This window comes from Pleurodeles waltl, chromosome 2_1 (genome assembly GCF_031143425.1).
Source record: "Pleurodeles waltl isolate 20211129_DDA chromosome 2_1, aPleWal1.hap1.20221129, whole genome shotgun sequence".
NCBI classification, from domain to species: Eukaryota; Metazoa; Chordata; class Amphibia; order Caudata; family Salamandridae; genus Pleurodeles; species Pleurodeles waltl.
In genome coordinates, this window is record NC_090438.1 from 68,623,900 (window position 1) to 68,651,420 (window position 27,521).

The window sequence follows — 27,521 nt, forward strand, 5'->3', positions numbered from 1 at the left end:
ATATTAATTCTCGGTTTGTGCTGAATTAGCTTCATTTGTTTTTTACGCTAATTCAGCGCAAACCTAACTCCATATTTATACTTTGGCGCTAGACACATCTAGCGCCAAAGTTATGAAGTTAACTTTGTTTTCTGAATGGGTAAACTTACCTTGCGTCAATGAGGTTCAAGGTAGGCGTTCTTATCCAGAAAAGGACGATATGGCTTTAGCACCATATTTATCCCCTGTGTTAAAATCCATAACGGGGGATGGGGGCCTTAAATAATAGTCACTAAGCTTGCTTAGCACCATTATTTAACACCTGGGTACGGGCAGGCGTTAGGAGACCTGTAGGCATGTTTCCATGGTCAGGGACCAAGGAAAGAGCCCACAGGTGCCCTTCCCTGGCCCTAGGGACACAGCCACCCACCCCCACCCACACCAGAGGGACACCACAGGATGGGGGACCCATCGGAGGTAAGTCCCGGTAAGTATTTTTTTTTCATGCTCCAGGGCCCTGACTTGGGGCCCCCTGTATGGCGCTGGCCCCAATTGCCATACCCAGGGGGCATTTGTCCCCTGGGCATGGCCATTGGTGTGGTGGGCATGGCTCCTTTCTTTATTAAGACAGGAGCCATGTCCATGGGGTTTGTCCGCCAGAAAATGGCGCTACACTACTTAGAGGCATTTTTTTGCCTCTAAACAGTGTAGAGTGATAATTCGGCGCACAAGCTCCGGTTTCCCCTACGCATCCCCCACACTGTTTGCATCCGTTACAAGGACGCTAACAGGGCATTAGCGCCGGCTAGCACCATTCCATAAATATGGCGCCCGGCCGGTGTTTTGGAATGGCGCTAGCCGGCGCTATACTTTTTCAAGCAAAACTGCGCTAACGCAGTTTTGTGTGAAAAAGTATAAATATGGGCCTAGGTATGTAGTGCAAACAGATCATAAGTGATTGAAGTGGTTCATGGCTACAGAGGGAGCGAATCCCAAGCTGTTGAGATGGTTTGTCTCTTTTCTAAGTTTAGATTTTGTAGATTGAGCCACAGGAATGCTGATGGACCTTCATGCTGATTTTACCTCTCCGACAACCTACCTCTCCATGTTAAGAGTTGGTTGACAGCAGTGTGGTCTGGGAGGGGCATCTGTTGGGGTGGAGAAGTCCCACACATGGTGATAGACATGTACCCCTGCACTCAATGCCCGATGCTGCGATATTTGGTTCCTTGGCGACAAGTTTTTGTAATAAGTGAACACAGATCATGCATATGCATTATGACCTAGGCCTGTGTCATGGACTATGCTCTGCTTATATTGAGGCACAAAAAGCTCTACACTCAAGTGGTAGAAGACTCCTGCCCCTACCAGGAGTTGAGTAGCAAAAGCGTGGTGGTGGCACCGTACAATGTTTTCAGTATTTAGTGATAAATAGAGCAACAGGACTTTTTACCAGTGTGACAGGAAGGGCGCCTCCTGGTCTACTCTGGTAAGGTTCTGCTGCTGTCTATTTAACTCACGCTTAGCCTGCACTGAATTTTGTACAGTGCTGGGATGTATAGATACCAGTGCTACAGTACAGTATATTTGAGGCTACACACATGTGTATACGTGCGTACACTGATGTGTGTGCTTGCAATTGACACAACACATGGAAGACACTGGGTTCCATTTGGAGAGGGTCGGGGCTTGCTGGAGGAGCATCGAGGGGTAGAGGTTTTTCTAGACAGATTTGTGGATTGCTGCGTTCCTGAGAGCTGGGGGGGGCACACATTGGAGGAATGAACCTATTTGATTCTCAAAATTGGCCACTGTTCAAAGGGGCCTGGGCACATCTGAGTGAGCAGTTGAGGTTGATAAAGTAATCATAAAGAGTAAGGCTGGGGCCTTTTGATAACCCTTTGATGCACTAAAGCTGTCATCCATGTGTGAACCTCAAATCAGTTCCATGGCCTCCGTTTGGGGTTGTCAAGATTGGAGACTGTCCTGCTGTGATAGACTGCTTTCCAGAGGAAGAGCATCACAAAGTGGTGGGTACTTCAAAGTGGACAACACTTAGAAAATTAACTTCAAAAACACAGACACTAAATCACAAGTGTGTCTGGAAATTGATATTAAAAAGGAGACCTTAGACTTCCAAATTGTCAAACTGAAGCTTTACATCAGCAAGAACAAGCTGAGCAGGATATTTGCATGTTGTGACCAGGACTGGGGACTAAGGGTCTTCTAGTCTCCCATGCTAGCTAAGTGGACATCACCGAGGAGAGTCAAGAACACTCACCTGGAGACTGAAGCACCAGCTTCTGCCTGCACCAAGACCAGTGGTCCCTGTGAGGGGAAGGAGAATGCCTGGAGGGAGTGAGGTCCAGTAGGGATTCTACAGAGAGGATCCCAGGAGCTGAGTGTGAGAGTCTGGTCTGTCGACAACATAGTGCCAATTGCTTCTTGTGCCCCTGTGCACTGTGCGACCCCCACAGAGAGGACTGGACCACTGCACCAATCAGAATGCTAGCTTGTGTACATTCTGAGGCTCTCCTGATGTAAGGAAGTGGCTGCTTGTAAGAGGAAGGGCCATCATTCTGGTGACGTACTGACACAAAGAGGGACGTCACCTACTGATGCTGTTAATTGATCCTCCTTTGTCTGTAGGAGATAGTGGAAAAGACTATGGGCCATTGCCCTGTGTGTACTGTGAAGCCCCTATGCACGTCAGGAGGGTTTTGGAGTCCAGGAAGGAAAGAGGGTGCAGTTTGACTTCTGAACATACATTAAAGGCCCTTGATGCTAGGTTTGTTCGGCTTGCCTCCTTATCAATCAATCAATATTTGTAAAGCGTGGCTACTCACCCATGAGGGTCTCAAGGCTCTGTGGAGTGAAAGGGTGGGGGCATCATAGGAAGAGCCACGTCTTGAGGTTCTTCCTGAAGATGGTGAGCGATGTGCTCTGTCTGAGGTGCAGGGGGAGGTTGTTCCAGCTCTTTGCCTCAGTGTAGGTGAAAGATCGTTCTCCTCTGGTAGTTTTGCGGATGCGAGGGACGGTGGCCATGGGCATCTGGGCAGAGCGGACGGATCTGGTGGGAGTGTGGATGAGCCGCAGTGGTTCAGGTAGGCTGGTACTGCGTTGTGTATGGCCTTTTACGTGTGGCTGAGAAGTCTGAAGGTGATTCGCATCTCAACCGGTAGCCAGTGGAGGGCCCTCAGGTGTTGGGGGATGTGTTCTCGACGAGGGAGGTCCAGAATGAGTCTAGCGGCAGCGTTCTGGGTGAGTTGAAGTCTTTTGATGTTCCTAGTTGTGGTGCCAGTGTAGAGGGCTTTGCCATAGTCGAGCTTGCTAGTGACCAAGGCGTGGGTGACTCCTGTGACAGTCTGCTGGGATCCATCTGAAGATCTTCAGAAGTTTGCGGAGTGTGTGCCAGCATAAGGAGGTGACAGAGTTTACCTGGTGGGTCATGGATAGGGAGGAGTCGAGGATGATTCCTAAGTTGTGGGCGTGCTCGGTCGGTGCAGGGAGGGAGCTGAGGGATGTGGGCCACCAGGTATCGTCCCAAGCTGAGGTGGTGTTTCCGAAGATGATGAGCTCCCTTTTGTTGGAGTTAAGCTTGAGGCAGCTTTCTCTCATCCAGGTGGCGGCAGTTTCCATTCCTGAGTGACAGTTCCTTTTGGCTGTGTCCGTGTCTTCGGTGAGGTCCTCATTTCGCCTTTCCCACTAATTAAATACTTGGGATGACATGTGATATTTTTAATATGCATTGCAATCACTATTCATATTAGTAATGACAGGACATTGCTAACCAAGGTCTTTATATAGACACTGGACCGATATGTAACAATTAATGTTCTAAATGGGATCACCAATTGGAGTGCACATTCGGCACTAACCACCTTTTAGTGAACGATTGTGCTCTTTTGGGATTATGAACACAGGCTTTTGGGACATCTTTATTGTGAAACTTAGCTTTTTGAGTGGTTATTCACCATCACTTTTTTTTAAAACAGTCTTGACATGATCTGAATGTGGCACACAAATATTGCTGTATTTTATTACATGGTGTATCATTTGCGTATAGTTGTAACCACAACTTTAAATATGCTTGCTGGCAGCCGTAAGGAAGTCTGAAGGGGCAAAAAACGTGTTAACTGTATAAATAAACTGTTCTCTTGAGTGTTTTCTCAAAAATATAGCTACAATTTGTACAAGGATACTTTGAGAACCTTGGACGTCATCAATGTCATATGAGAGTGGTCTGACGGTATAATTTGTCTACTTTATGATGGGTGGAGCCTCTCGGCTGTCAGCGTGTGTGACACCCTGAGGTGGCGAGGTGTTTTGCCATCGTGGTAGCACCATTTCGCCTCTTGACGGATGGATGTAATCAGACTATGGGTCAGATGTATCAAAAAACTTTGCAATCGCAAACGGCCGAATGGGCCGTTTGCGATCGCAAAAATGCATTTTGGTATCTAACAAGTCCAATTTGTGATTCGGTAACTTGTTATTGAATCGCCAATTGGATTTGCAACTACATACTGATTCGGTATTAGGAAGGGGCATATCAAGGGCGTCCCTTCCTAATACCAATATCGCAGTGGTATGTATAATTGTTTTGTGACCGTGAATGTAGTTGCAAAACAATCACAGTTACCACCTACTTCAAGTAGATGGTAACCCATTCGCAAAGGGGAAAGGGTTCCTAAGGGACCCCTTCCCCTTTGTAAATGCATGCAAAAACGTTTTTTAAGAGCAGGCAATGGTCCCACGGACCACTGCCTACTTTTAAAAAATGAAAAGAAAACTTTACAGTTTTCATTTTTAAACGCATCCCATTTTCCTTTAAGGAAAACGGGCTGCATTTAAAAAAAAAAAAAAAGATTGCTTTATTTTATTGAAAAGCATTCATAGATGTGGTGGTCTGCTGAGCCCAGCAGGCCACCATCCCTGTGATTATAGCCATTCGCAATGGCTCGCAAATTGCGACATACCTCATGAATATTAATGTTGTAGATCGATTTGCGAGCCCTTGAGAATCGTAGTATGAAACCACAGCAGTTTCATACATTTCAATAGCGATTACTTAATTGCGATTCAGTAAATATCGCAATTAGGTAATCGCTACTGTAAAAAATTATACATCTGTCCATACTCTTACTACTATTGCTGGATGTGCAACTATTGTCTTTACACAGCTAATGTAGATGTGTATGTTGTTTGTCTAACAGTTTGCCCTAGATGACTTTATTCTGGACAAAGAAAAATGACACTAAAGCAGAGATGTAATAATGGAAACCAAGATGCTTGAGCTCTAATCCATAATGCATCCAAGAATCCAGAACTATGTGTGTTGTGCCAGAATACCATGACTTAGATGTATCTTCCAAGTTCAAGTTCTTTGATGCTGCTACCAGGAAGTCCATGGATGTCATTGCAGAACGGAACATGCAGTGATGGTGATCTATCATTCCAAGCGTGCAAACCTTCAATTTGTCAACACTGTCTTCAGATGCACATACATGGTCACAGCCCTGGACAGAGGCCTAGGTGTTGCTCATGCCGCTCTCCTAAGCATGTAGGTGAATTGAGGCAATGATTTATGCTGATTTGCACCAAAGGAGCAACTGTGCTAAAAAGCTCATTAATCTGCCCAAGGTGTCGACATAAACAGAGGGGGCTGATGGTGGATTCAGTTTCTATATAGCAGTGTTGACATTGCCCTCACTCATGAGTAACGGGGTGTTGCAGCACCCTAAACATCCTTAGCTCCAGGTCGTATTATATCACGTCGTAAAGATGGGGTTCTTTTTATAGAGCTTTCTGGCAAATTATACTGTCTGAAAACTGAAAAGAAGGAGCTACTTAATATGATTGCTTAGCAGTGATGTATTCTCAATTCTTGTTTGCTTTTTAATAAAAAATGATATCTCATTTATGGGTCTGTTGAAATTGTATTTGTTTTTGAATGAGTAAGTTTAATAGACATCTTCCACAATAAACTTTCTCGACTTCACTTTTTTCAAGAAGTGCATAATGTATTTTTGCGGGTGACTGGACGAATACTTCAAATCAATCAATCAATCAATCAATGCATTTATAGAGCGCGCTACTCACCTGTGAGGGTCTCAAGGCACGGGGGGGGGTTACTGCTGCTTAAAGAGCCAGGTCTTGAGGTGCTTCCTGAAGGCGAGGTGGTCCTGGGTAGTCCTGAGGTGGACAGGAAGGGAGGGAGTTCCATGTCTTGGCTGCCAGGTAGGAGAAGGATTTACCTCCAGCGGTGGTTCTGCGGATGCGAGGGACGGTGGCGAGAGCGAGGCTGGTTGAGCGAAGTTGACGGGTGGGCGTGTAGAAGGCGAGGCGACTGGTGAGGTATTCGGGGCCCTTATTGTGGAGGGCTTTGTGTGTGTGGGTGAGGAGCCTGAAGGGGATCCTTTTGTTGACGGGGAGCCAGTGCAGGTGTTTCAGGTGGGTGGATATGCGGCTGTGGCGGGTACATCGAGGATGAGGCGTGCAGAGGCGTTTTGAATGCGCTCAAATACAGGAGGAAGTGAATGTGATATGTATCTAGTTGTGTGGAAACAATGTACCAAGGTTATTAGCACGTGCCTTTTGTACATACGTGTAAAGAGAGAAAACACTCCCAAACTGAGTAATGTCATTTGAGTTTACCATGGATGACAGTGCCTTCCCCTTGTTATCTACTTTGTCTTTACCCTTTTCTACACTGATAGTGTCAACCTAATTCTCCTCTGACTACCAGATCCCACACAAACCTCCTTGAGGAATAATTTGACCACATTGTGCCATCGGGAGACAATTCCATTTCCTTCTCTTTCAGGCACACTGTGAAATCACAACATAGGCCGAGATTTACTAAGACTTTACGCCACACAGTGATGCAAAGATATGTAAAGCAATGCATTGGTATTTACTTTCCAGAACAAAAGGTATTTTGCACTGGAAAGGTTCTCTTTTTTCAATGTGCTCTCAATCAATCAATCAATCAATCAGCTCGCATGGCTAATCACCAGAGGGGGTATCCATGCGCTGAGTTCTCTCTGGGCTCAGTCGAAAAGCCACGTCTTGAGTCCCTTTCTGAATTCTTGCTCTTTTCTTCACTTTGCATTAGGGTGGTATTACTGAGACAGGTCAGTGCAAATACCCATAGGTTGTGATGCAAAACCTGATCTACTAAGAACAAGGTAGCCAAAAACGTAGGGCCTTATTAACAGTTTGGCGGTACCACCACAGGACTGCCAACTCAGAGGTAGGACGCCACCGCCATGGCATTAGCATCCTCCCCTGCCCTATTGCAATGTTCTCACCAATCAGACCGGCAGGAACAGTTTTTCGATATAGCAATTGGCTCCCTTAAGGACCCGAGTGCAATCTCATAGCACAAAGGGGGCCAACCAGCACCCTCGGAATACTCACTGTCTGCAAAGAAGACAGTGCGCATTCTGAGGGAGCTGGGCGGGGGGGGCTGCACTGCCTATGCCATGAGTAGTGAAGGGGCCCTACATTGGCCCCCAGCACACCCTCACCACCAGCCTTTCCATGCCGGTCAGACCACCATGGAGAGGCTGGCGGTGAGGGGAGTTATAATAAGCCAGGGGGCACTGAGTTCAGCGCCGCCCTGGCTGAGTACAACTCGGACCACTGTCATACCACCTGGAACCATGTTCCTGGGGGGGATGGGAGTACCCTGGCGAGTATGCCTGTCAGCATTGTAATTGAGGAGTTGGACTGCCTGGAGTGCAGCGGTCCGACTGTCAATGTGAGTGTGGCGGTCCTCAGAACGCCACGCTCGTAATGAGGCCCTTAATCTTCTTTGAAACAGGCTAACAAGGGGAAATGTTTGCATTCCTCAAAAAACTGCATGTGTGCTGAAGTGCTGAGCAAATATCCAGTGCATGGAATCCTTCTGGGTCAGTCCCGGCATACAAATTTGTTCTGGAAGGATAATCTTCACTGTGCATCACACAAGGCACCCTTATTAGTGAGTCAGAGCAAGTGAGGGCCTTAGCCGCAAGTCAATGCTAGTAAATTTGGCACTGTGCTGTTCTCTCCAAGTTGCACAATGCAGTGCAGCAAATTTGGTTGCTGCGTTGCATGAAAAAATAGTAAATCTGCCCCTTATTGTCTTATCTGAGACCTTTCTGCACTCTAGTACCATTCTGTAAAGAGTTGAACAAGACCGTTAAAAGACTCTTTCAGAACATGGTCTGGTTGCCCCCACTACTGCCCTTCATGCTGGGACTGAGCCCCTCAGTCATTCAGGACTGACCATTGTGTCCACGTATAAATGAAGTTCAGACATTGTGTATCTACCACAAACATGAACCTATTTCTATATGATATTATTCTGCAAAGCAGCCTCTGGCAAAATGTTTAGCCCAATACAAATCAATTAGAGTATAAAAGCTACAGGACAGTATAATAAAATTAAACAATTATGGCACTTAACTATTGAGAATTTGGGGCCAGGTGTAGCAAAGGATTTGCGTGTCGCAAACTGCGAAAATCGCTGTTTGCGAGGCGCAAATGCCTCTTTGCCATGCAGAAATGCATATTGCGAGTCGGGACCGACTCGCAATATGCATTTCAGAATCGCAAATAGGAAGGGGTGTTCCCTTCCTATTTGCGATTCGGAGTGGTACGCAATATCATTTGCGACCGCATATGCGGTCGCAAATGGTGTCGCAGTTACCATCCACTTCAAGTGGATGGTAACCCACTCGCAAATTGGAAGGGGTCCCCAGGGGACCCCTTCCACTTTGTGAATGGACCCAAAAGATTTTTTTCAGGGCAGGCAGTGGTCCAAGGGACCACTGCCTGCCCTGAAAAAATACCGAAACGAAAGGTTTCGTTTTTTTTTTTAAGTGCAGCTCGTTTTCCTTTAAAGAAAACGGGCTACACTTAAAAGAAAAAAACTGCTTTATTTAAAAGCAGTCTCGAACATGGAGGTCTGCTGACTACCGCAGGCCTCCATGTTTGCGAGTGCCTATAGTCGGTATGGGGCCGCAATTTGCGACCCACCTCATTAATATTAATGAGGTGGGTCTCTGCGACCCCATACCGACTCGCAGATGGTGTCTGAGACACCGTTCTGCATTGGAAATTGCGACTTGCAATTTGCAAGTCGCTCCGACTCCCAAATTGCAAGTCGCAATTTCCAAATTTGCTACATCTGGCACTTGGTGCTTTATTGTCATATCCTGGACACAAACGTAACACAAAATTGAAATCCTCAAGTGAGACAAAGAAGGAAGAATAATCACATTCAGTTTCAGTTTTTATTAAAAAATATGTATGGCCAACGGCTTTTTGTGTCAAGAAATTAAACTTATCATTTAGAAACATAATTCATAGAAACATGTTTACAAAAATATTTTAAGGAGTTAAAATAAATGCAATCCAGCAGCAAAGGCTGGAGGAGATCTGCCACTGAGCGACACTATGAGTGCACACAATTGGGTTGATTTATAGTTTAGTGGACAGAATGCTCCATTGCAAATGCATAATTTTCATCTGCCCATGCCACACGTGTGTGAATGTCCAAAAGAAGCTCAGCTATCAGCAGAAAGATAACCCTTTATCAATGCCCTTAAGAAAACTATATGGCTTTGAATGCACTGTCAGACCTGAGGCTAGCTAAAGCTAATATTTCCATAGGTTATTTAATGGGAGCTTGGAGCTTTTATGATTGGCTGTATCTGTGCTTCTTTTAAATGTGTTGAAAAGAAAGTGACTCTCTGTCTCTGCCGGTCAGTAAAGTCACTGGGCATAAGGTAGCATGACAGTGGTCAAGCAGTCTACTCAGATTCCACCAATACAAAAGTTGACATCACTTCTTTACGGCATCTCAGCCTCTAGCAGATAAGCCTCAATCCACTCCTTCCACTTGAAGCACTGACACATCCTACCAGTATCAGTGTCCCTATGATTAATCGGATGTCTGTGACTTCTGTGTGCTTACTAGTGCCTCCCACATGCCCTGCTGTGTGCCTTACTAATACCTGTCCTTAGGCCTTCTACCTAAGTGCACACTTAAGCCATTTATTACCTCCTTCTCAGCCTGGTGCACCGTCCTATCTACATGTTCAGTTTTTTCAATACCCAACTCTGGTAACATTGATGCATCCTTCTGGTGTCTTTACTCATCGGTTCATCTTAAGGCCATACCATAGGGGAAATCCATGAACCCTCCTGATGCTTCTCAACTTACTAATCTTTTCATTTTTTTCCAGATGCTGCACCCCCTGCTAATTTATGGATCTTCTGCTTTCTCTCATTGTTGGCTACCAGTGCCTTGTACTAGCCCACTTCATCCCAAATTCCAGTCCCTGGACACCCGGCTCTTTAATGCTTCCTCTCATGCAGGTGCACCTCCCACCGTGTATATGCAACCTGGTCTGGGGATACTAAACTTAAGTGCTGGATACCCTGTGTGTTCCAAAGCTTGTGACTAATAATGTCTATGAAGGGTTAGCAGTGAAGCATGGTTTTGCGGCTTTGGTAGAAGGAATATCTTGTCAATGAAATATTCGGCTCGGTTGTAACCACAAGGTGACCCCTGCATGTCTTACCTAAGTATACAGTAGCAGAAAAAGAATGAGAAGATGGTGGTTGCTCTATTAATGAACCCTAAAATGGCAACATTAATTAGTAAGAGAAAGCATCTCCTAGGACACTGTGAGAGACTCCATCTACTCTATTTACAAAGAGAAGAAACATGGGCTTGGCTTTAATCTGCTAATGTATGCAGGGGAAAACATGCACACATGCTGTTTGTTTGCTTTAGCACATTGAAGACATACTTATTGGCTTTGTAAGTACTAGGTGTCCCTCGAGTAAGCGGTAGAAGTCTTCAGTGCTACAGGTGGTTACTGAGGGACCCACAATAAAGTCACAGAAGCTTGCAGTACTACAGGCTGCTACTAAGTGACTCCAGGTAGAGTCACAGAAGCCTGTAGTACTATGAGATGACTAGGCATCCTCAGTGGCACACACCAGCAGTACCACAGGCTGTTAATACTTGTCTGGAGAATGGGCAACACAAGCCTGCAGTACTAGGGATTATTACTGTTCTATTGGCCTATTCATAAAGGCTGTTTGGAGTACGTTATAAAATACTCCTGCAGTACTCTTTTACATACTATTACAAAGTGCCCAACTACCTGTTAGTAAAAGTGCAAAGACAGAGCAGTCATTTTTGTTTGTACTAGTTGTACATGAATATTACTTGAATACTGTTAGACCTGGCATTCTTAGGGTGGTCGTACCCCAGACGTTTCACCTTTCACCTCCTGTTTTGTTGCTGTATCTTTTTGTTGGCCCTAGGACTTTGAGCACTTTACCACTGGCAACCAGTGCTAAAGTGCACATGCTTCTCCCCTAAAAATGGTAACATTTATGTATACACAATTGGCATATTTAATAGATTTATAAGTCCCTTGTAAAGTGGTATATCATATGGCCAGGGCCTGCAGCACTGATTGTGCCACCCACTTAACTAGTCCTGAAAGCAGGTGTTAGGCCTTCCACTGCAGACCCTGTGTGTGCAGTTTCACTGCCACTGTGATTTGGAATTTAAAACCTCTTGCCAAGCCTTAAACTACCCTTTTATTACATATGTCACCCCTGAGGTAGGCTATAGGTAGTCCATATGACAGGGTGCTATGTAAGCAAAAGACAGGACATGTACTTTAAAGTTTTACATGTCCTGGTAATGAAAAACTCCCAAAGTTGTTTTTGGGTTGAGCCTAAACACCTCTAGCGTTGTCACTTGGAGACCTGTTGTATGTAATTTGTGGGCTTACAACCTCACTTTTTATTCATTCTTTCAATTGTCCTTTAAAAAAACATGCTTCCTTGCTAGTGGTTGGATACTTCCTCTTTGTCCCTCCTTTTTGTGTTTTGTTTCCTTCCACGGTGTACCGCCCCAGTACTATATCTTTACGCTTTGGTTCTTTATGTGTTCTTTTGTGGGACAAATTTTTTCATTGATTCCGGGTCGTGATTGGCGAAGCTTCCCTTTTGGTGGGTCCCCCTTGCTGCTTCACACGGGCAACATCCTCTTATTCTGTTTAAAAATGTAGATAACACATTTTCTTTGGTGCCCATCGCTGCACGCAGTTCTCCCCAGCATTTGAGATGAGCAGCGAGTAATCTCCATTTTATTGTGCCTGCTGGGTAGGGTGTCGAGCTTTCAGGGGAACTCGTTGAGCTAAAGAAGCCTGTAAACGCACAGTCAAGACCCTGGCAATGTGCAGCAATGAGCGGCAGTACATCGAGCTAAGGGGACAGCTTCCAGTCATTGAAGATCTGTGGCGCATTATTCTGTCTGAAGCTTACATGCCTGTGCCCCTTCTTTTTGTAACTTGTGGCGTCAGCTATGTTGTTTGAAGGAACCTCAATGACTAGATTTGTAACTTGCGCTAATGTTGCTTTGTTTCTTCATTTGAGTGTACAATAACACAACAGCTGCTAATTATAGAATTTAGAACCCCTTGGAGTGTGGTATGGAGCGCTGTGATATAATTTATATCATTAACAAAGCAGACAGCGCCTCTTTCGCTCACTTCTAGGCACTGATAATGCACATGTGTGCAGGTGAATTACGAATAGCCATGAAAAAAGGTAATATGAACTAACCAAGGACTTCACCAGTTTACCAATTCCCAATTGGTGTGTAGCGTAGTTTATTTCCAGTAGGGCTTTAGGGGTTTATGCTTTACTAGATATTGTCCGGGGCAATGGTTTGTAATGAAAAGCGAGTTATAATGGGGAAACATTAAATGGGGCCATTACTGCATATTTTATTTTTACAAAATAGCGAAAAAAGTTATCTAGAAACCACATTCAGCTTTGGGTCGGATGCACTCTGTTTCACCATATAGTAATAGCTTTTTCTGAATTTGAAATGTTTGAAAAGATAGAAATAGGCAGAGTTCTGAGCATTGTTTTGCAACATCGGGCAGTGCAAATATCTACAATAAGACTTCAGTGAAGGTGCCCCTTCCAAAATATAAAAAAATCAAAAAAGGTACTGCATCGCAGCCAGCGTTGACCACTTCTTAGCATTTTCAACTTTACTTTCAGTCATGCTGTAGCTGCTCTGTTTCTTTTGTTTTTGTTTTAAGGGGGCTGACACAGTCATTTAGAAGACTGATGACAGGTTTGTGAATGAGCTAGTGAGGTTGCAATGATGGCTTTGCTGCTCTGTTCAGGTAGAGGCATAAGTGTTTATTTTGTTCTATTTCTTTTTTATGTTGCCCAGACTACTGATTTGGTTTTAATTGCATGCTTTACTCTTTCCTCTCGTCTTTTTTCACCTTTACTATTCTGGTACTCACTGCCTGTCTACAGCTGTGTTGTGAATCAGTGCATGAGGCCCAATCCAAAAAATTGTATTGTTGCAGTTAATTAAACCCATAACAATGTTAGCAAATCATGCTTAAACATTACTAGAAAACAATTCTTAAGACATGAATATGCAATTATTATTTTTTTTATCTCCAGTTCAGTTTTGTTTAAAAAATAAATCACATTAAAATACTATGGGGGTCATTCTGACCCTGGCGGGCCAACGACTGCGGAAGCACCGCCAACAGGCTGGCGGTGCTTCTGGGGCCATTCTGACCGCGGCGGTAAAGCCGCGGTCAGAAAAGGGAAACCCAGGGAATCCTCCACGGCGGCGCTGCAAGCAGCGCCGCCATGGGGATTCCGACCCCCTTCCCGCCATCCTGTTTCTGGCGGTTTTCACCGCCAGAAACAGAATGGCGGGAACGGGTGTCGTGGGGCCCCTGGGGGCCCCTTCAGTGCCCATGCCACTGGCATGGGCACTGCAGGGGCCCCCTAACAGGGCCCCATTAAGATTTTCAGTGTCTGCTTGGCAGACACTGAAAATCGCGACGGGTGCAACTGCACCCGTCGCACACCAGCAACTCCGCCGGCTCCATTCGGAGCCGGCTTCCTCGTTGCTGGGGCTTTTCCGCTGGGCGGGCGGCCTTTTGGTGGTCGCCCGCCAGCCCAGCGGGAAAGTCAGAATGACCGCCGCGGTCTTTTGACCGCGGTACGGTCTTCTGGCGGTTCCCGCCAGGCGGGCGGCTTCTGCCGCCCGCAGGGGTCAGAATGACCCCCTATGTCCCTCATTTCGAGGTTGGTGGGCGGAAAAGGCCGCCTGCCAAACTCCTGCGGTCAGGTCACCGCCAGTGCGATGACCTTCCCGCGGCCCCTATTACGAGTTTCCCACTGGGTGCAACAACACCGGTCACGCTTTTCACTATCTACTAAGCAGACAGTGAAAAGTGTGATGGGGCTGTCCATGGGGGCCCCTGCACTCCTCATGCCAAGTGCATGGGCAGTGCAGTGGCTCCCACGGGGCCCCCTGCACCCTGTCTCCGGCAGCTTTCACATGAAGGTGCACCACCATGTTAAAGCTGGTGGAGAGGGAAGTTGTAATCCTGTGGAAGGAAACTGGCACTGCCAGTGGTCGGACCGTGGCGCTTTCACCATGGTCATAATGTGGCGGTCTGACCGCGGTCAAAGCAATTGGACCATCGCTTTTGGTGAGGTCAGACCGCCACCACGAGTCAGGCTCGTAATGAGGGCATATATCACACAACTTTGATTCCATAATATAAAATTCATGTTAAGGTGGGGTTAAAATTCCCATCAGTCAAACAATCAAGCTTCCGCCTACCCTTCCAGTTTATTGGGGAATTATAAGCTAAAACCGGATGTACAACAGTGTACTTTACACTGTTTGCAATTCCCAATGGGGTCGCAAATTACCTACCTCATGAATACTCATGAGGTAGGTCGCAATTTGTAACCCCATTGGGAATAGCCGCCTTTACAGGGATGGTGGCCTGCTGGAGACAGCAGACCAAAATGTCTGTGACTAAAGTGAATAAAGCTGTTTTTTTTTTTTTAATGCAGCCCATTTTCCTTAAAGGAAAACGAGATGCATTTCAAAAAACAAAAATGAAAACTTTCTTTTCTTTTCATTTTTTCAGAGCAAGCACTGGTCTGTGGGACCACTGCTTGATCTGAAAAAATATTTTCGCTGCCATTCACAAAGGAGAAGGGGTCCCATGGGGACAGCTTCCCGTTTGCAAATGGGTTAGCACCACTTTGTAACTGGTGCTAACTGCAATTGCTTTGTGACAGCATTTACGGTCACGAAACAATCCTACATCGCACCACAACTCGCAATTAGGAAGGGAACACCCCTTCCTAATTGCGAATTATATACCTATTTTGCGATTCGCTAAATAGATTACCGAATCGCAAAATAGGCTCTGTACATACCCAAATGTTTTTTTCCTGTCGCAAACGGTCCGAATCTGTGAATCGGGCCTTTTGCGACAGGAAAACTGGTACGTACATGTGCCCCTAAATTCTTAGAATATTTGGAGCATCTTGCCAGTAAATGTTGATCACAGGGCGATTCACGCTGCCGTTAGGTGCAAAGTTAAAGTTGTCCTAGGCTGTGTGTGAAGGGTGGTTGGTGACATTTTTATGGCCGGCCGATGTCATTAGTTGGGCTTTCTCCTGATATTAAGTCATAGCCACCTGATCAGAGCTTAAGGCCACCTAACCACAGACCATGAAAATAGAGCTATCACTGACCATGTACTTAGCAACGGGCAATTGCCAGAAATAAAACAAATTTACATGATAGTTGTGGATCTCCAGGATTAAAACATGCAATTATTTTTTCCTTGCAAAATCCAATGTTTCTGATGTTAAAACTGCTCTTTAAATATTGTGACCACAACATATGCAGATGCAGACAGATGCACAGCAGACAAATGAGGTCTTCTTTGTCTTTGCAGTGCCTGCACAGTGTCAAGCCAGTACATTTCCATGCTGGAATGGATGCCAAGGCTGGGATGCCACCCATGCGTAGTTGCAAGAAGGCGCGTTTGATGTGCACAGAGAATGGCATGGACATACATGAGGAGGTCATAAGAATATTGTAGTGTTTTAGTAGCATTCAGGCATGGAAACGAGCACTGAATTTATTTTGATCCTCTAACAGAGTTGCCACCCACAGGTCAGTGAGACTCAGCAGCTTAACTGAGGAATACAAATATTTATAATAATCTGATTGCCTGTTGTTTTGGACCGTTGACCATTGGGCTTGATTTAGTGCATCGTGAGCATGGTGGATCTTGTACCAACTCTTTACCGTTGTTGCTCTTTTGGCTAGGTCTTGTTCGGTGAGTCCAAATTCTAAATGAATTCGGGCTGGTGACGCATTCCAAGGTAATTTGAATACTTGCCTAAAGGTTGTCTGTATTTTGTCAACTATGACTGCATCCTGACCCCTCATTGCTGGACTTCCGTAAATGATAATTGGCTGCATTGAGGGCCTGGTTAGTAATTGGGCCAGGACAATGAAGGCATAGATATGAGCAGTCCCCTTCAGCTTAATGTATTGCATTTGTTCCTTGAATGAACCTCTTGTGTAGAAGTATAGGCCCAGATATTTATAGCTGGTAATGGAATCGAGCTATGTTGCCTGTGATGAAGCAGAAAATGAAAGTTTTGATTTATTAACGCTTAAACGTAGTGTGAAATAATCATGTGTGACTTTAACCGAACTAATAAAGATTGTACGGGGATAAAATGTGCCCTTAGAGTAGTTTGCCAACATTTATATGCGTGCTTTGTATAACGTGGTGTATTAGAATTGCACTAATCTGGCATAATCATAAACGTATGCTACGATTTGCTTGCTTGAACTACGTTAGCTTAGCATTACTTTAGAGGAGGCTTTGGCCTAGTGGCCTGGTCTCACGGTTTAGATGTTCGTATTTTTCCAATGTGCTATTAAACGTGTATTTCTGCTTGAAGCTGTACTTTTCCACAGAAACTGTTCACATGCTTATCTTAAAGTTTCGTGCCAGCATGGCATATTTTCTCTTTAATTCAAGGTCGATTTGCAGGTGCGGACAATGGAGGCTCTGAAAGTGAGCTAATTGGGAGACAATGTTGCGATTTGCGTACCCATCTCCAAGGATAATGTATGCTTAAGTAAAAGCTTGAGAACTGTCGTTTTTGATTGGACAATTTGAAGCTAACCTATGAACCCTCCAATGGAGACCCTACTGGATTCGAACTGTTGTCTATAAAAACCAGGTGCACGAGAAGAAATTTAGCCATTACCAGCTCGATAACCGCCATTTTGCAGACTTCGTAGCTATTATGGCCCATTTTGCTGCGACGCCATTTTGAGAGACTTTTGATGCTTTCTCTAATCGAGAGAAAGAGACTTTAAATGATTCTTGCCCTAGAGACTTTAACTTTGATTTGTCCCCTTGCATGAAGTAGTAGTTTTACCTTGCCGCCGTGAGGCAATTGCCCCGTCCACCCCTGCCCCTTTTGTTCCGTCCCATGCTGATCGAGAAACGGTACCTGTGAGACGAAGACTTCCTTGTATGCTGATCGTAATTGGTAAATATGAAAGGAAATTGTAAAATTGCATTGTGTTCCTTTTAGGTAACCAACTGCTGATTTTTGATAAGATCCCTAGGTAGGAGTTTTCTAAATTAATGTTGCTAAATTGTTTTTGCATGAAGTCCCACATGCTGATGCTAATTTGAGGTTAGACGAGGATTCCATGTGTCGCACGATGCAATTTGAGATCTTGTTATGCTGACTAAATGTACGCAATTAGCTCATTACAGATTATCGCATTAGTGCTTTGCATTGCCATTATCGAATGCCTTGTGATTCAAATGCTACATAGATTACACTTGTTTCGACGATATGGACAGCTATTAATGTTCATTTATGTTTATCATTTGGTGTTGAGACACATTTATATTGTGCTAGCTTTGTTAATATAGGGAAATAAATTCACTAACTTTGCAATAAACTGGTGTGGTTATTCCTGACTGAAAGGTCAGGGTTCGCCGAAATGTATTCTGGACTAATCATTAAGTGTTATGTTGATCAAGGTATTGCTTATGTACGTTATTGATTATTGATCTGATGCGACGGATCGATTAAGAGTACAGAGAGTTCCCACTTAGTCAAAAGATTCATCGGCCTAAAGAGCGTCCGAACACAGGTAAATTGTTACTACGGTTCGCTCTATCAGTAGATGGTAGCAGAGGACGGTTTCGTCTTTTGGGACCCTGTACTCTTAAAGTACATGGTGTTGAATTAACGGTTACGCATTTTGAGGCCTCATTCGAGAAGTTGAATTAGATTTTTCTTGAATAAAATAGATTGACAGAATGATGATGGGCTAGGTCCACCGTGACTTTCCCGGGATCTCGGAGCTTGCGAATGGAGAGAACGGAGGTGTGGAAACAGCGTTGGCGGTACTAGTGATGGTATGAGTGAAGTTAGGGTTTTGCGCTTGCACAGCTTATTGCCGCAGGGTGTGTGAAAAGGTTGCGAGGATTTTTTTCTTTTAAGGATAGCGGAGGTGCGACTCCGAGTGTAGAAGTAGAGAAGTCGTCGAACTTCATAGAGATATCGGAGGTGCGGCTCCGAGTGTGAGAGTAGGGAAGTCGTCGAACTTCATGTGCGTGTGGCGCTTTGTGCATAAAAAGGTCCACGTGGTTGTTGTTGTTGAGACGGGCCCTGCGAGGTCAAGAGACTCCGGAGTATGTTGATCCATGTTGTGGTCTGGGCGGTTTAGTAGGTTGATCGGGCGTGGTCAACGAGTCGGTACGTGTGTTAGGGAGTGAAAGAAACTTCGACTTCGGGCTCTGACAAGATTCTAAGTGCACTAGAACAGATCATTGACAAGTTGAGAGTAGGTCTGCAGGTCAGATTTGCTTGCGAATGTGGGGACTGAGAAAGACGGAATAGCGGCCGGAGGCTAGTGAAAGGTCCCGAGGCTAGTGAAAGGTCCCTAAGGTCCTGAGGCGACTGTGTTACCCTTCCTGTAGTAAACCGACAGATCTGTTTTATTTTTTTGGTAGCTCGCAATATATGCAAGAAGTTGTTACGAAAAGAGGTGAGTGAAGGAAGACTAGCCGCGAGGCTTTGTCAGCCGCAGTGTGTGTGAGTGTGACGTCACTAAGAGCCGCGCTGGGATAGGTTGGTTGGAGAGAAGGGTCGCGCACGGATTGGACGCAGTCCGTGGGGCTAGTTTGGAAGGGGAAAGGCAAGCGAAGAGTATTCCGGGAATTAAAGTCACCTATTGATTACAAATTTTGTGGAATAAAAGTGACCTATTGATTATAAACTTTGTGAATTAAAAGACGAGAAAATGAAATTCCTTAAAGCATTTAGGAGCGCAATGAAGGGGGAGTCTTACATCAAAGCGAGCGTAGGGGAGGAGACGCCGCCCGAGGGCACACCAGCTTACATTGTAATGGAGGAAAAAGGGGTTGCTCCGTGTCTTTGGCTAAAGCAATGGCACAAACTGACAGAGAAACATGGGAGCGTAGCGTTCCCGATACATGGGACATTCAATATAAGGATCCTAGAGAATTTGAGATTCACGATGTACGACATGAAGGTGCCTCCAAGACCGGCACAGTTTGAGGCTCTAGCAATCTGGGAATTAATGGCTAGACAGCAACAGAAAAATAAGTTTGAAACAAGGATGAGGAAGGTAGAAAAGACACTAGCGGATGCTAGGTGGGATAATGCGCAGAAGGTGTGGAGGTCAGATATATTGCAGGGGATAAAATTGTTTCCCGCAATTACTAAGGAGGAAGAGGAGACAGGTAAGAAAGCTACCTGTAAGACAGACAGGAAGTGTTCCAAGGACAGAGAGGACGAGGAAAAGTTGAGAAGAGAAGAGGAGTTAGAGGATGAGGAGTTAATCATGCAATTGCTGAACGACCGTCCACCACCTTATGCGGAGAATGGACAAGGTCCAAGTACCAGTTCTGCCCCTCCGGCATCGGTACAGAACAGTGAGACCCAGAGTTCAGGAGTGCCATCGGGATCTAAGGACCCGAGTTTGCTGTTCACCCCGCAGATACCGCAGGTTAGGAGAATATATCCAGATGTGCCCATAATGAAACCAGCAGAAAATTATCAACCGCAGATGCCAGGGTACTACAGCAGTGACAATAGTGGAGGAATGGTTCTAGAACAAACAGTAAGGGGAGTACAGAATGGTTACAACCCAACAATGACACAGGCTGAATCAACTCAGTTTATGATGCCTCAAAAGCAGATGCAGGGAGGAAACGCTCATGCTCAGATGACGGGGAGTCAGATGGGCATGCCGACAATGATGACCCATAGTATGGGGATGAACATGCCTCAGAACATGGGAAATGGACAGAACCCAGACGCGATATCACTACCCATTACTGTAGGTCCACCGGTACCTCTGTATAGCCAGCCTAACATAGGTATGAGCAGTCAGGGATCAATGCTACAGAATGGGACAGAGAGGAGGTGTATAGAGAACACTCCAGGGATAACTCTTATAGCGGCTCAGCCAAATGGATCTGGATCCTTGATGGAGTTTAGTCCCATATGTGCTCAGTCTACACTGGTGAGGTCGAGCCCCCCACTGATAATACCTTTAACATCGAATACTGAAAAGTTGCTGCAACCATCAATGGCAGTCGATGTGAATGCTACACTGATGGGGGTAAATGCGCAACAGCTGACACAGTGGTTCAACAGCTTGAATTCTACACAAAGTTCAGACAGTGGGAAAGGAGAAGATTACCTGAATAGGATGAGGCTGAACATGGAAGCACAAGAATTGGTGGAAGGGAATATGGGTGTGAATAGGTTAGAGTCCTACACGGAAGAGGAGCTGAGGTATCTATGTCCAAAGATCACGAAAGAAGTGAACAAGGTACATAAAAGTTTGCAGGAAGTAGCGGACAGAAACGGGATCGACAAAGGCAAGACGAAACACTTGAGCAGGAGCTATAGGTTGGATTTTGGGACCACAGATTTTGAACACATGAGGTCAGCAGGCATGAAGGCACACCTTAGAGAATTGTTGCAGAGTGCCCAAGTGTGGAGGTGCTTAGACAAGTGGGAAAGCAGGTGGGTAAAGAGGAAGGATAAGAGGAGGGACAGTGCTACAGAGCACAACGAGAAGAGACCACAAAGCAGCGAGACAGTAACCATGTTACCAATGAGGGAGACAGCAGGGGGAAAATTAATACATGTACCATGGCACAGAAGCGACATTCAGTCTTTTACGGATGATTTTCCCAAACTGAGAGAGAAGCCGATTGAATGGTATCAACAGACTGATAGGTTTGTGAAGCTTGCAAAATGTCTCTGGGAAGACCTGAACACTCTCTTTGAGATTGTGGTTCCGGCAGATTTGTGGGAGGATTGCAAAAGAGCTGTAGGTTGGCCGACAAGTGAACCAGAGAGAGACAGAGAGACGGGTGCACCATCACCTATGGTGATGAGCTTGTACTATAAGGTGATTGAGCATTTGAAGACGAAGGTTGCCGCGAAAAATGTGGATTGGCAGAAGATTGATCGAACTGCCCAAGAGGCTAAAGAATCGATTCATAGTTACTATGAGAGGTTGTTGAAGGCGTTCAAGAATTACAGTGGCACGGAAACAATCGAGGCGAAAGATATGCTTCATTTTGTGTTCAGATTTGTGGAAGGGTTGAGACCAGAGATAAGTCAGATGATAAAGTCGCATTTGATTTGCTGGCAGTCGAAACCGATTAATGAGGTCTTGACTTATGCGAAATACTGTAGCGACGAAATTGAGGTGAAACAGAAAAAGCTGAAAGAGAAGGTGATGATGATGCAACTTAAAGCAGCTCAGACAGGTTTGCAAGGTTTGCAGGGTTTACAAGGAATACAAGGGTTCCAACAACAGGTACCGCAACAGCAGCCGCAGTTGCAGGGAAACATGGCGTTTCAGCCACAGGCGAGAGGCAGAGGCAGAGGAGGTTTTGTGAATAATGGTCCGGATTTAAACACTGCTGTAACGGGTGTGCAGGCAATGAAGAAGGTGATGCCGTGTCACGTGTGCGGAATTGTAGGTCATTGGAAACGCGAGTGCCCGATGGTGGTGCAGGAAGGTGCAGGTGCAGGTGCAGGTGCAGGTGTTGGTCAGCAAAACAATGATGTCAATGCATTTCAGACAATGAGAGGACCGAAAATGAGAGGTCCAAACCCAAATTTTCAGACCATAAATCAATTGCAGGGATTACAACCTATGCAGCCGCAGCAGATGCAGATGCCTCGTATGCAGATGACGCAAATGCAGCCGATGCAACAGCAGTTACCCATGGTACCTAATCAGCAAATGCAAATACCTTTGGCACCAATGAGTCAGCAACAAGTGATGGTTCCTCCACAGGTCTCGGGTCAGGGAATGAGTACAAATGGCACCGTACAACAGTTCCCATTACACAGTGAGAGTGGAATAAACAATGTATGGGAGAGTGAAAGTTCAGGAGAAGAGGAAGGAGATTGTGTGCTTGCAGCATCCTTAGAAGTTGATCAAAAGGGTCCGTACGTAGAGGGAAGAGTAATGGGTCATTGTGTTTCATTCTTGGTGGACACGGGGGCCACACGTTCAACTGTTAAGAGTAGTGAAGTACCAAATTTGCCACTCTCAGGGAGGACAGTTCAAGTGGTGGGAGTAGCAAACAGACATCTGACGAACCCAATTACAGATCCGGTACCAGTCAGCATTGGTAACTATCAAGGGGTACATCAGTTTGTGGTATGTGACTCAAGCCCGATAGCACTGTTAGGGAGAGACCTATTGTGTAAGTTGGGTTGTTCAATAATGTGTTCGAACGAAGGAATAACAATTCAGACGAGCAGTGATGGGGAAGAAGAGGACAGTTTAGAGGGGGATGAGATGGAAACAGTCGATGAAGAGTATCCTCTGATTTGTCTTTTCCCGATGATAACTGAAGAAGATATTCCAGCTGAATTACGGGAAACAGTCGGAAAGGAAGTGTGGGACATGACGGGGAAAGAGGTGGGATTGATGAAAGGAGTGGAACCAGTGAAAGTGACTGTAAAGCCCAATGCAATCTTTCCCCAGACCCCACAATACCACATGCCACAAGATACCCTCATGAAAGTTGCTCAACTCATTGACAAATTTGTGAAACAGGGGGTACTGAAAGAAGTGTTAAGCAGTCCATGTAATTCACCAATAATGGGACTGATAAAGCTGAGTGGAAAGGTCCGACTCGTGCAGGATTTGAGGAAAATAAATGACATCATAGTCAAATGCTGCCCTGTTGTACCGAATCCAGCTGTGATAATGTTTCAAATTCCTTGCGATGCTGAGTGGTTCTCAGTCATTGATTTGTCACAAGCATTCTTTTCTGTGCCTCTTCATGAGGACAGCCAATTTCTCTTTTGTTTCAAATTCCTAGACAGAGTATACAGTTGGTGTCGAATTCCTCAAGGGTTCTCTGAGTCACCGTCGATATTCAATCAGGTTCTAAAGAAAGACTTGGAAGAGTTAGAGTTGCCATTCGAGTCAACCCTAGTACAGTACATTGACGACTTACTGGTTGCATCAAAGACAGAAAACGACTGCACAGCCGATACCATTGCTCTGTTGAACCATTTGGGAGGGAATGGACACAAGGTGTCTCCTTCCAAATTACAGTTCTGTCAGAAGAAAGTGAAATACTTGGGTCACCAGATAGAGAAAGGGTCACGGAGAATAATGAAGGAAAGAATTACAAGTGTACTTCAGATGAGTCCGCCCAAGACGAGAAAGGAGGTGAGGAAATTTTTGGGAATGGTGGGCTACTGTCGCCAGTGGATTCCCAACTTCTCGACTCTAGCGAAGCCTTTACTGAAACTGACCCAGAAGGATGCTTTGGATCAAATTGAACTGAAAGGAGATGAGATGGATGCTTTTGTTGAATTGAAAGAATGCATGTGCAGGGCTCCAGCTTTAGGTATGCCTGATTACACAAAGCCTTTCACATTGTTTTGTCATGAACGTGATGCATGTTCTTTGTCTGTCTTGACTCAAGCCCATGGTGGCGTAAACAGACCAGTAGCGTATTTTTCAGCTACTTTGGATCCGGTCGCAGCAGCACTCCCAGGGTGTTTGCGTGCCGTAGCAGCAGTTGGTATCAGCCTCACTCAGAGTGAAGGAATAGTGATGGGACACCCAGTAACAGTCATGGTCCCTCACTCAGTTGAGATACTTTTGACCCGCTCCCGAACGCAACACATGACTGGAGCAAGACTCACAAGGTATGAAACGATAATTCTGGGCTCACCGAACGTGCAGCTGAAAAGGTGCACTACGTTGAATCCAGCTACCTTGCTTCCTGGAGAAAATACTGAAATTGAGAACGCTGAAGACGTCGAGCATGACTGCCTTCAGGTGACTGAATTTTGCACAAAACCCCGACCGGACATTAAAGATACTAAACTTGATGAAAATGACCAAATTCTTTTTGTTGATGGTTCATGTCTAAGAGATGGGATGGGGATTTTGAAAGCAGGATACGCTGTATGCACTGTAACAGGGGTCTTGGAAGCGGGATGGCTTCAAGGAGTCTACTCTGCACAAGTAGCAGAACTTGTAGCCCTTACCAGAGCATGCCAACTGTCTGCATTGATGAAAGTCACCATTTACACTGATAGCCAATATGGGTTTGGGATTGTGCATGACTTTGGGCAACTATGGTCACAGAGAGGTTTCCTGACTTCTTCAGGATCCCCAGTGAAAAATGGGGAGAGAATAAGGGAATTGTTACACGCCATTCAAGTGCCAGCTGAAGTTGCAGTGGTAAAGTGCAGTGCTCACACGAAAGGACAGGACTATGTTTCTCTGGGAAATGCATATGCGGATCAAGTCGCAAGATTTTGTGCCTTGAACTGTATATTACTGAGAGATGAATGGAACTCAATAAGTGAGCCAGAACTCGAACCAGCTGAAGCATTTGCCTTGAAGGTCGTAGATACAATAGAGGAACTAAAAGCATTACAAAATAATGTCAGGGAGGATGAAAGAGATTCCTGGATTAAATCACAATGTATAAAGAGACAAGACGAGTTATGGGTTTCACATGAGGGAAAATTTGTTTTGGCAAATAGTCTCTTATCACAGCTTGCGCGGTTCTATCATGGGCAAGCTCACCTAGGGAGAGATGCCATGATAAGATTGTTCAAAACTGATTGGTTTAACCCCAGATTTCGTCAAGCTGCTGAAGCAGTTTGCCATCGATGTGTCACTTGCCAGCAGATGAACCCAGGAAAGGGAACGGTTGTGAACGCGAGCCACATTGGTAGGGCAAGCGGTCCTTTTAGTCGTATGCAGATGGACTTCATTGAGATGCCTGTGCATGGAGGTCTGAAATATGTGTTGGTGAGTGTGTGCATTTTTAGTCATTGGATTGAGGCATACCCCACACGTAGAAATGACAGCCTTACAGTTGCCAAGCTATTATTGAGAGAGTTGATACCACGTTTCGGATTCCCGATCTCTTTAGAATCAGATAGGGCAAGTCACTTCAATAACGAGGTGATAAAGTTACTTTGCGAAGCGCTGAACATTGAGCAAAAGCTGCATTGTAGCTATCGCCCTGAAGCATCAGGACTGGTGGAGCAGATGAATGGTACACTGAAATCAAGAATGGCGAAAATATGTGCATCGACAAATTTGAAATGGCCTGACGCATTGCCCTTAGTGCTAATGTCAATGAGAAACACTCCTGATAGAAAAACTGGATTGTCTCCGCACGAAATTCTCATGGGCAGGGCTATGAGACTTCCTGCAGTTCCCGCAAACGCGCTTTTGAATATTACAGATGATATGGTGTTAGACTACTGCAAAGGACTGGCTGACGTGGTTCGCTCTTTCTCTCACCAGGTGGAAGCGACCACTTTGCCACCGATCCAAGGTCCAGGACACGCACTGAAAGCAGGTGACTGGGTCGTGGTAAAGAAGCACGTGAGAAAATCGTGTCTGGAACCCCGTTGGAAAGGCCCTTTCCAAGTGATCCTGACGACAACTACCGCTGTGAAGTGTGCGGGGGTTCCCAACTGGATTCACGCCAGTCACACAAAGAAAGTGATGTGTCCCACAGATGAGGAAGTTGAAGCGCTGAAATTGCCAGTGCCTGATAAAACAGTGCCGAGTGCTGAAACAGAACAAAAGCGAATTGAAAGCGAACAAGCAGCAGCAGGAGAAAAAGAGATATTATTGGAGAACGAAGAGTCCGACTCACTTGGGGAAGACCAAGGAGAAAGTTCAGACAGCGACGAAGAAGCTGCAGGTGACAAAGAGCCTGAAGCAGCTGAGGGTAGCAAAAAGCCTGAAGCAGCTGAAGGTGACAAAGAACCTGAAGCAGCTGAAAGTGATACAGAGCCTGACGAAAGTAACGGTGAGGAAGGGCTCGAAAAAGGTGAAAAGGCAGGAGAGCCTGATCAGAGGAGGGCTTTCCCAGAAACAGACGATACAGAAAAAGGAAAGGAGAACGTGATCGGTTCCCCTGAAGGAGGGGACAAGGCAGAGCAGAACGAAAAAGTTCAAACCTCTACAGAAAAGGTCGCAGGTCCATCAAATGGACATGGTGCAAAGAGGAGACTAAGTATATCACCAGTAAAACAAAGGTCTGGAGAAGGTTTGAACGACGGAGAAAGGCCAAAAGTAAAAGAGAAAAGAAAAGAAGTGTCTGTCGTGGTACCAACCTCGAGTGAAGAAAAGGACTTGACAAAAGAGGAAAGTACCAGCGAGGCAGAATCGAAAAGAGAAGCAAAATTGAAAAGGAAAAGGATACCGAACAGAAGGTATTCCGGTCCTGAATGGGCATATGCAGTCAATGACGATTGGACTGACGAGTTTGTATCTCTAAGCATCGAGAACGAAGAAGAGGAAGAGATACCAATAGAAAAGAAAAGTTTCATAGACTCTGTCGATTGAAAGGGTGATAAATGATATTGCTTGCTACAATCTAACGTGAAAGAAACAACCAGCTGAGACATTGCTAAACCGGATGAGACATTTGCTGAACCAATAAAGACTGAGTTATTGCCGAATTGAGACAAATGCTGCTAACCGATAAGTGACTGGCCTCTTGAAGAAGACGGTGTGAACGTTGCGCTCGTTCAGCTTTGTAACTGAATAGCTAAATAGTTTCATTTATAAGTGCTTCTAACTCTCTGATTCTATACAGATCATGACGCAAACCAATAGAAAGAAATATTGTAAATATGTGTGTATAGGCTTGGTAATTACATGTGTACTAATAATAATGGCAATTGTGTTTGGAATGCATGGAAAGGGTGAGAATGAGACTATTGAGGCTTCTACTTTTGTTCCTGTTACTGTCACTGAATTAACACCATTGAAAAGACTAGCATTGGATGAGAGGCTCTTGCACGATAAGTAAGAGCTTTCGTATAACGTTTTCTATCGCTTACTAACAGAGTATGTCGAGACTATGGATGCGAAGGATTGTTATGTGTGTACACAGATACCGACATCAGTAAAGGAAGGGGTGACATACCACCACATGCCTCTTACATACGGGATTACATGTAGTATAGTAATGTCTAGGTTTTATGGTCAAACTAACATACAGTATTTTTACTCAAATTATGATGTTACCTTTGCTTATGTTCCTATA